Source organism: Tiliqua scincoides, chromosome 4 (assembly GCF_035046505.1).
Source record: "Tiliqua scincoides isolate rTilSci1 chromosome 4, rTilSci1.hap2, whole genome shotgun sequence".
Classification (NCBI taxonomy): domain Eukaryota; kingdom Metazoa; phylum Chordata; class Lepidosauria; order Squamata; family Scincidae; genus Tiliqua; species Tiliqua scincoides.
In genome coordinates, this window is record NC_089824.1 from 18147033 (window position 1) to 18154994 (window position 7962).

General features: G+C 44.4%; 1 pseudogene; it reads right to left on the reverse strand.

Moving 5' to 3' along the window:
• Positions 1-4643: 4643 nt before the first annotated feature.
• On the reverse strand, positions 4644-4763 carry LOC136650815 (5S ribosomal RNA; annotated as a pseudogene).
• Positions 4764-7962: the final 3199 nt, after the last annotated feature.

Consider the following 7962-nt stretch of genomic DNA (forward strand, 5'->3'; position numbering starts at 1 on the left):
ACAATGAATTACACAGCTGTGCTGTGTGAAGTGATTTTTTTTTTGTCCTTCCAGAATCCCCCATCGATCAATGTCATTGGATGACCCTCTGGTTCTATTGTTGTGGGAGAGGGTGAACAACTCATCTGTCTCCATTCTCTCTACCCCATGCATAAGAAGCACAGTTAGAGACAGGTGATACCTAAAAAGATAAAGTGGGGACTGGTTTTAGTCTCCATTTCATTCCACCAAATCAAGCTAGAACTCTTTTGGTCCAACACAACTTTGGACCAAAATACTACTCTCTTATGTAAAAATGCCCTCCCTGTAAGTTGAAAAACAAACCCCAGCATACTAAAGAGAAGAGTTCTGCCCAAACCACTCCCTTCTCATCTAGTTTTCTACTTGAAGGCGTTTTTAATTATGAAGGGAAGCATTAAAAAAAACTAATGACCCACCTGTGGCTGAAGTGGCACAGTCTGTTCTACCATGATATTCAACTGCAGGGCTACTGAGAGCTGGAATTGGGCCCCCATTCCTAATTGCATTGGGGTAATAGAAGAGCACTGAAAGGGGATTAGAACTGTAGTGGAAACAGCCTTACACAGCCTGAGATTGAGGTACCCAAATTTATTTTGTAATACGTAAATTTGTTTTCTGCTATACAATGTGTTTTGTCACAGTCTGGGCCCCCAGAAGTGGCAGTGGCAGACCTTCCATTCATTCTATGGGGCAAATGCCCTGGGTGCAGAGCTTTGCATGTTTTAGGACCCCACAGAAATCTCTCTGCAGCTTCCAACGGGGTCAGAAACTGTGCTTCTGATTTTCTGGAAGCACCGTTTAAAACTTGGGGGAAACCTCAGGAAGCTTCCTTGACGTAGCCTGGGGTTGCACGAGGCTCTGTATGCCTTCAGGTAAGTGGGGGGATGGATTTGCGTGAGGGGGCAGTGAAATCCTGCGGGGGAGACACCTTCATAGACCTTTGCCCCAGGGGAGGTCCGCCACTGAAGCGTGGGCCCTAGTGATTCCCCCCGCTTTCCTCAGGCCTGCTAATTGTATGTATAGACCTGACCAAAGTCTGCTAATTGTAAAGGGAAATTCATAGAGGGAGTGAAATGTGCAATGTCCTATCACACAAGGAGGGAGGTAGAGGAAGGGAAGGAGTCCATAAAGCCCTTTGGGCCCAAGGAGTCCTATGGATTTCCAAAGAAGGCCAAGAACTTCAACCCAGACCCTAGGATCTCAGTTGCTTGACTCTACCCACTCCCCCTAGGTTGGGTTACCATCCAACCAGAGGAAGGGGGATCCCCGTTTTTCTTTTCTTTTTTTTACTTTCTGTCCAATTTAGAACCGGAAACCATTTACGCAGTCCTAATGCATCAAATGTTCATTTTGAGCACATGTAAATTGAAATTAAGTGCATGAGAGAAACCGTGCTGTAAAGTATACCTTGTGTTCAGTGGGGGACAATAATTCAGGTACCCTCATTTCAATTCCAATTTGTATCCTGTTAAATAGGCAGCTTTTGTTAAGCATTTAGAGCTTTGGTCACAAAGCAGCTGCTGAAGCCCGAACTTCCTGAAGCTGGGAACAGCTGATCCCAATAAATAAGTAACTTCCCAGCTAACACTCCCGATACCTGACCTACTTTGGAGGAGAAGGTTTCCCAGAGGTGTCACAACAATTGATCCCCCAAGCAATTCAGACCATGACGTATGTCTAATAGTGTTCCATACACAAATGCTTCCTTTCATGACAGCCTTTCCCAGAGATCGTTTGTGAGTGCAGAGTCATGCATCTTGCACTAATGCATAGACCAGAATTGGTCCCAGGTGTGACCTTCTCAGACGCAGCTGATTAGAGGGGATGGAAAATATATTCTGAACAACAAAGAATTGTTATGAATATTTGCTTGCTTCGTCAACTTCTCTGTTGCCAAGAACCTCGAGTGGCAGTTAGATTTTAATAAGTCTGAGCTCGGTTTTACCCTACAAATTTTTTGGGGGGCAGACTATGTACTATGTTGGCAACCTTCAGTCTCGAAAGACTATGGTATCGCGCTCTGAATGGTGGTTCTGGAACAGCGTCTAGTGTGGCTGAAAAGGCCAATCCGGGAGTGACAATCCCTTCCACACCAGGAGCAAGTGCAGTCTGTCCCTGGTCTGTCTCCCTGGCTATGAGCCTTCCTTCTTTGCCTCTTAGCCTCAGACTGTTGGCCAAGTGTCTCTTCAAACTGGGAAAGGCCATGCTGCACAGCCTGCCTCCAAGCGGGCCGCTCAGAGGCCAGGGTTTCCCACTTGTTGAGGTCCACTCCTAAGGCCTTCAGATCCCTCTTGCAGATGTCCTTGTATCGTAGCTGTGGTCTACCTGTAGGGCGCTTTCCTTGCACGAGTTCTCCATAGAGGAGATCCTTTGGGATCCGGCCATCATCCATTCTCACAACATGAGCATAAAACGCCCCTGCTGATACCACCAAACAGACTTCAAAAAATGTTGTTTGTAATGGTTCACAGTCATTGTATTCATCTTCTCTCTTGCTCCCTCAGCACAATTTTAACACTGTGTTGTGTTATCCTAAATCCTACAGTCACAATATACCATCACCCCGGTGGCTTCACCATTCTGTGGCCACTAGCAACTGCGTGGCATCCGGAAAGCCCCATGCCACCAGTGGGAGGCTGCAGATTACCCACTGGAATGATAAGGTGGCAAGGATGGTGGTGGTGGGTCAGGAAGGAAAGTGGGCCAGGTGAAGAGCAGGAGGGGGTAGGATCAGCAGCAGCCATGCACACTGAGGTCTCATCCTTCTTTCCCTACCCTGAACCAGCCCCTGAGTCTCCTCAGGCTTATGCTAGCTAAATAGTTAGCAAAGGTCCAGAGAGACCCACTGGCAGTCAGGCAGTCTATGGGGAAGTAAAAAAGATTTCTATTTACTTCTACTGGACCATATGATTGCCCCCCCCCCCAATAACATGCAGCACCTGCTCCATCAGCAGTGGAGCTGGCATAGGATTGGGCTGTAAGACTTCTTCTCCCACTTCGCATAGCCCTCTTTAGATGTTTTCCCCCACGGTGACAGTGGAGGGGTTCATCATGTCATCATTAGCAAGGGTTGGGTTGCACAGCATGCTTTGCTTTCCCACCTGCCCCATATGTTCAGGAATGCATCGGGGAAAGCAACTGAAGACTATTTATGATCCCAGCCAATCTGGGATACATTCTGATTGTGATGTCACAGCCAATCGGTTTTGCCCATGCAGTGATGTCATTAAACCAGCTTAAACTCAGGGCAGGACATACTGCCCTGAAAAGGTTGAAGAAGGATAATTGTAGCTCTTACACTCCAAATATTGCCATCTCTGTTCACAGTCCTTGACGTTCAAAATTCAATTCATTTTGGCTCACCTCTAGATTTTTAACTAATTCTTACGTAGAACATTAAATAGCAATTAGCAAAATAGCAAAACAGCAATTCTGGCTGTGGAAGGTATAACTAATTAGTTATGACAAGGAATGCTCTGATAGTAGTAGTAGTAGGCAGCAAATGAGTTTTTGGTGGACCACCACCATTCATGCTGACCCCAGTGCTGGAAGATCCCTCACTGATATGAACCCATGCAATGCTGGCACAATCTTTAACGGGCATGCCCAGCGCTTAGGCAAGCCTCATGCTGACACTGTGCTTGCATCTGCCAATACACAATTAGCACTGATATTCCAGGTGAACTACTGCCATCCTTCTTCAAGGATTCTGAAGGAAAATAGGAAGCTGTGCTTGGGGGGCAGTATGAGGGAAGAGGGGACCAGTATGGTTGGGATAACTGGGTCCTGTCCTTGGTTATGGATTGTATCCAAACAGCCCTTGTACAAAATACATTGTACCCCAAGTGGTGATAAATTAATAACAACAACAACAACAACAACAACAACAACAACAGGTATTTATATACCGCCTTTATTGGTCTTTATTCAAGACTTTATTCAAGGCGGTTTACATAGGCAGGCTTTTATTTAAATCCCTTATTAAATAGGGATTTTTACAATTTGAAAGAAGGTTCTTTCTTTCAAGAACCACTACATTCAGGTGTTTCATTCCAATCTGGCTTCACATTCTGGCCTCCATCCTCCCACGCTCAGAGCAGATGGAATAGCTCGGCTCAGCTTGTCAGCTGCTTCAAGGTCGCACGGTGCCGGTGGCCTCGAACTGGCGACCTTGTGGATGTTATCTTCAGGCAGACGGAGGCTCTACCCTCTAGACCAGACCTCCTGCACTGTATAAATTAATTATACAAAGCATTTGTCTAGTGCTTTCCGAGTGTGCAAAACACTTTGTATTTATTTTCTTGATGCTGTCCTTTCATCAAGCCTGTAAGGTAAGGAAAAATAATCATTCCCATGTTGCAGCAGGAGGACTGAAGTTGAGAGGCTCACCTAAGATCACTGAGTGAGTTCATGGCAGAGGTGAGATTTGAAGACGGGTGGTCCTAATTCACAACCCATCCTCATTGCCACTATGCTCCAGCAGCTTCCTAGTTCAGGGCAGCATTAAAGAATGAGAAAAGTGGGCAGAAATAGTATAATTGACAAACTTAAATAATTTTTGTCCCCTGCAATATACCATTGATGATGGTTGGCAACCTTCAGTCTTGAAAGACTATGGGATAAGCCTACAGCACCCAGTATTCCCCGGCGGTCTCCCATCCAAGTACTAACCAGGACTGACCCTGCTTAGCTTCCGAGATCAGACGAGATCAGGCATGTGCAGGGTAACAGTTGCTGTCAGCTCTTGTTACCCATTGGGGTTAGGTTGCCGAAAACCCCAGCAGATAGCAAATCAGTGGATGATGAACCATTGATCCAATGGGATCAATGGGGTTAGGGAAAGGGGTAGTAAATGGTGCACGTGACTATTTTTGAAATGCTAGATTGGGGGGGGGGGAAATTAATTAATTAATTAATTTTACAAATTTATACCCTGCTTTATCCCCTTAAGGGGCATTCAAAGCAGCTTACACAAATTATAAAATATAAACATTATAAAAATATAAAATATATAAAAAATAAGCATTAAGATCTCCTCAAACCAGTAAACAATCTAAAAATCTCGTTAAAGGCCAAGAGTAGAAAACAATAAATAGATGCATACCCACAAAACTAATCAGCATAAAACCTCAAAATACCCATATTAAAAAGCCAGAAACTGAGATGGCTAGTGTAAAAAGAAGGCTTGAAGTCATCTTCTCCCAAAGCATCACAAACCAGTCATCGATTTATGAGATGCTTAAAGATTAAACTATGGCTAATTACTGGCCCCTTACTTTTTCGTTGTTAACGATGGTGCCAATGAAACTTTTTTTTCCTTCTGTAAATAACATATATGGGTGGGGAAGATTCCAGCTGGCACCACAGTGGGGGCAAAGTACTATAGCCTCCTACTATAGTTCACTACACAATTTATGATATTTTAAGAAAAAAAATTGCCCATGGTAACATGTGGTTTGACCCTAAGGCAGGGGTTCAAACATAAGGCCTGGAGGATGGATGTGGCCCCTGGAAGCTCTTTATCCAGCCCTTGGGCTTTCCCATCACCACCATCAGCTGCTCTCATTGGCTGAACTGTGCTGAGGTGTCGCTGCTGAAAGGGCAGCCTTTGTGAAAACTGGGCTCTTCTATATTTTGAAAATAGGGTCAAGATTAGCATATTCTCTGTTCTGTCATTTGCAGCTAATGAACTCCTAAGTGGGAAAAAGTGCTTATTTCTGGTCATGACCAGCTTAATGATATCACTTACTGTTTTATGACATCATTTCCGACTCTCTTGAGGCATCATGAATGCTATTTGGCCCACTGTATGAAATAGTTTGACACCTCTGCCCTAGGGCATATTTGTACCAAGATACCCAAGCAAATATATGGAAGTTGGGAGTGGGTCATTACAAGGGGAAAAGGGACAGTCCTTTGCAGACTGTCACCATTTCTGCTCCTACCTCAGCTGGTGGCTTTAGTAGTGACTCCTCTAGCCTGAAACTGCTGCATTTTAATGCCAGTTCAGTCTTGTATTACTGAGGTCTGGTTGGATGAGCTGGGAAGGGATGACATTCTCAGCTCTGTCTACCGGGTTTCAGTGTGATGCAGGGGTGGAGAGGAGGACACCATCTCTCTAGTTAGGAACTCTTCCCAGGGGGAATTGAGTTTTGAGATCCTATATCTGAGTCTAAGGGAACAGGACCTGATAGAATTCAGCTGGTGTATTGCCCACCCTGTTGCATCTCTCTCTCTCTCTCTCTCTCTCTCTCTCTCTGACCTTATTGGGACAATTCTACTACTCTACAGTAGTACTGGTGTTCCTAAGGACCTTAATCCTGGAAGACTTTAGTGTCGTGCAGGAGTTCACAGCTGCCTTGACAACCACAGGCCTATCCCAGGTAACAATGTCTCCCATGAATCAGGCAGGGCATAGTTTCAATTTGATTTTTGACTTCTGATCCAGCAATGGAGGAGATCAACATCACTCCTTTGTCTGACCTAGACAGATCACTACCCATGAGGATTTAGGTTCACCCCAGTCTTAGACCTCTGCAGGGTTGGGGAACCTATTCGGGAAGGATATTCTGAAGACATTTTTATTTTGCAGAGCTTTTCATCAGTGTGACTGCTTTTTATTCACTGTTTTTATTTTTGTCTTTTATTATGTAAGCTTCTTTGAGTTTCAGAAAGAGTGGGAAGGCTGGGCATAAACCATTTAAATAAATACAAAGAATAAATATATGTTGATCCCAGTGGTGTAGCTAGAGAGGGTGCATTCCACCCACCCTGAATGGCTCTGAATAGGATGAGGAGCAGCTGCTTGCATGGTGTGTCAGGGGCCTGCAAAACTTAGTGCTTTGCACCCCCTTCTCGTTACAACACTGGTTGATCCAATGGAAATATGTGACCAATCATAGCCCCCATGTTCTGCATGACTTGGAGTGCACAACTCCTTTTTACATTTCTTCAAAAAATGAATTACAGCGATACTTCTCCACCACACATCCAGTTATCACTGTGCTGATTGTGGCCTTTCAGTAGAGATGGGTCTTCTCCCTGCAGCACGCATTCTGAGTGCGGACTATTCCCGCAGAATGGACAAACACTTTGGCCACCTTTCAGGGGGCCTCTTGAAAATCAGTGGAAGAGGGACACTTTTTGTGGCTTGCTTATACATCAGCTACTTCTAAAATCACTTTGGAATATAGATATATAGGACATGATCCAGCCTTTGAATTAGGCATGGGTTAAAATTGGTCCCACTGAAAATGAAGGAACCGGAAAGTGTTTGACTTTGGCTGGCTCATGCCTTTTCTTATTCTGTTAGGTTGAGACAGGGAGGAGAGAGATCTTCAAAATAATGGAACCGATTTCAGCTCGTGTTTTCAAGTACGGAATGTTGATTTTAGAAATGCTCTCACAATGATGCTCTTGTTGTGTCTGCTGCTTTCGTCTGCTTTTCTTTTGTTCTTTTTAAAAAAATAAAATATTTTGAAGAGGGGGAATAAAGCTCTGAAGAAAGCAGGAATAAAACAAGCCCTGAATCTCACGCCCTTCTCTCCGTGCCTGTATGTAACAAAAAGGCATAGTTACAAGGCAAAGAAGTTCTTCACATCTCACGCAGACTGTCGGTTATTGGCTGCTCCTGGGGTGATGACATACAGTCAGGATGCAGGAGGGACCTTGGTGGTTATCGTTATGCCGGGGGAAAAGATACACGGTGTCAAATGATAACAAGGAATCACTTATGAAAGCTTTCTCTTTTCTCTCCTGTGTGCTTTTGAGTGTCACTAGATGGCACCGTAGAGCAGCTTTGGTGACAATGAGACCATTAAGAATGATTTTAAAGTTCCTATATATGGTTCTGTGCCGTTTGGATGTCCTGAATGTTAAACTGAAGATGGTTAACTCATCTCTCTGTTTATGCACATGTAAATTTAGCACATTACAACTCCA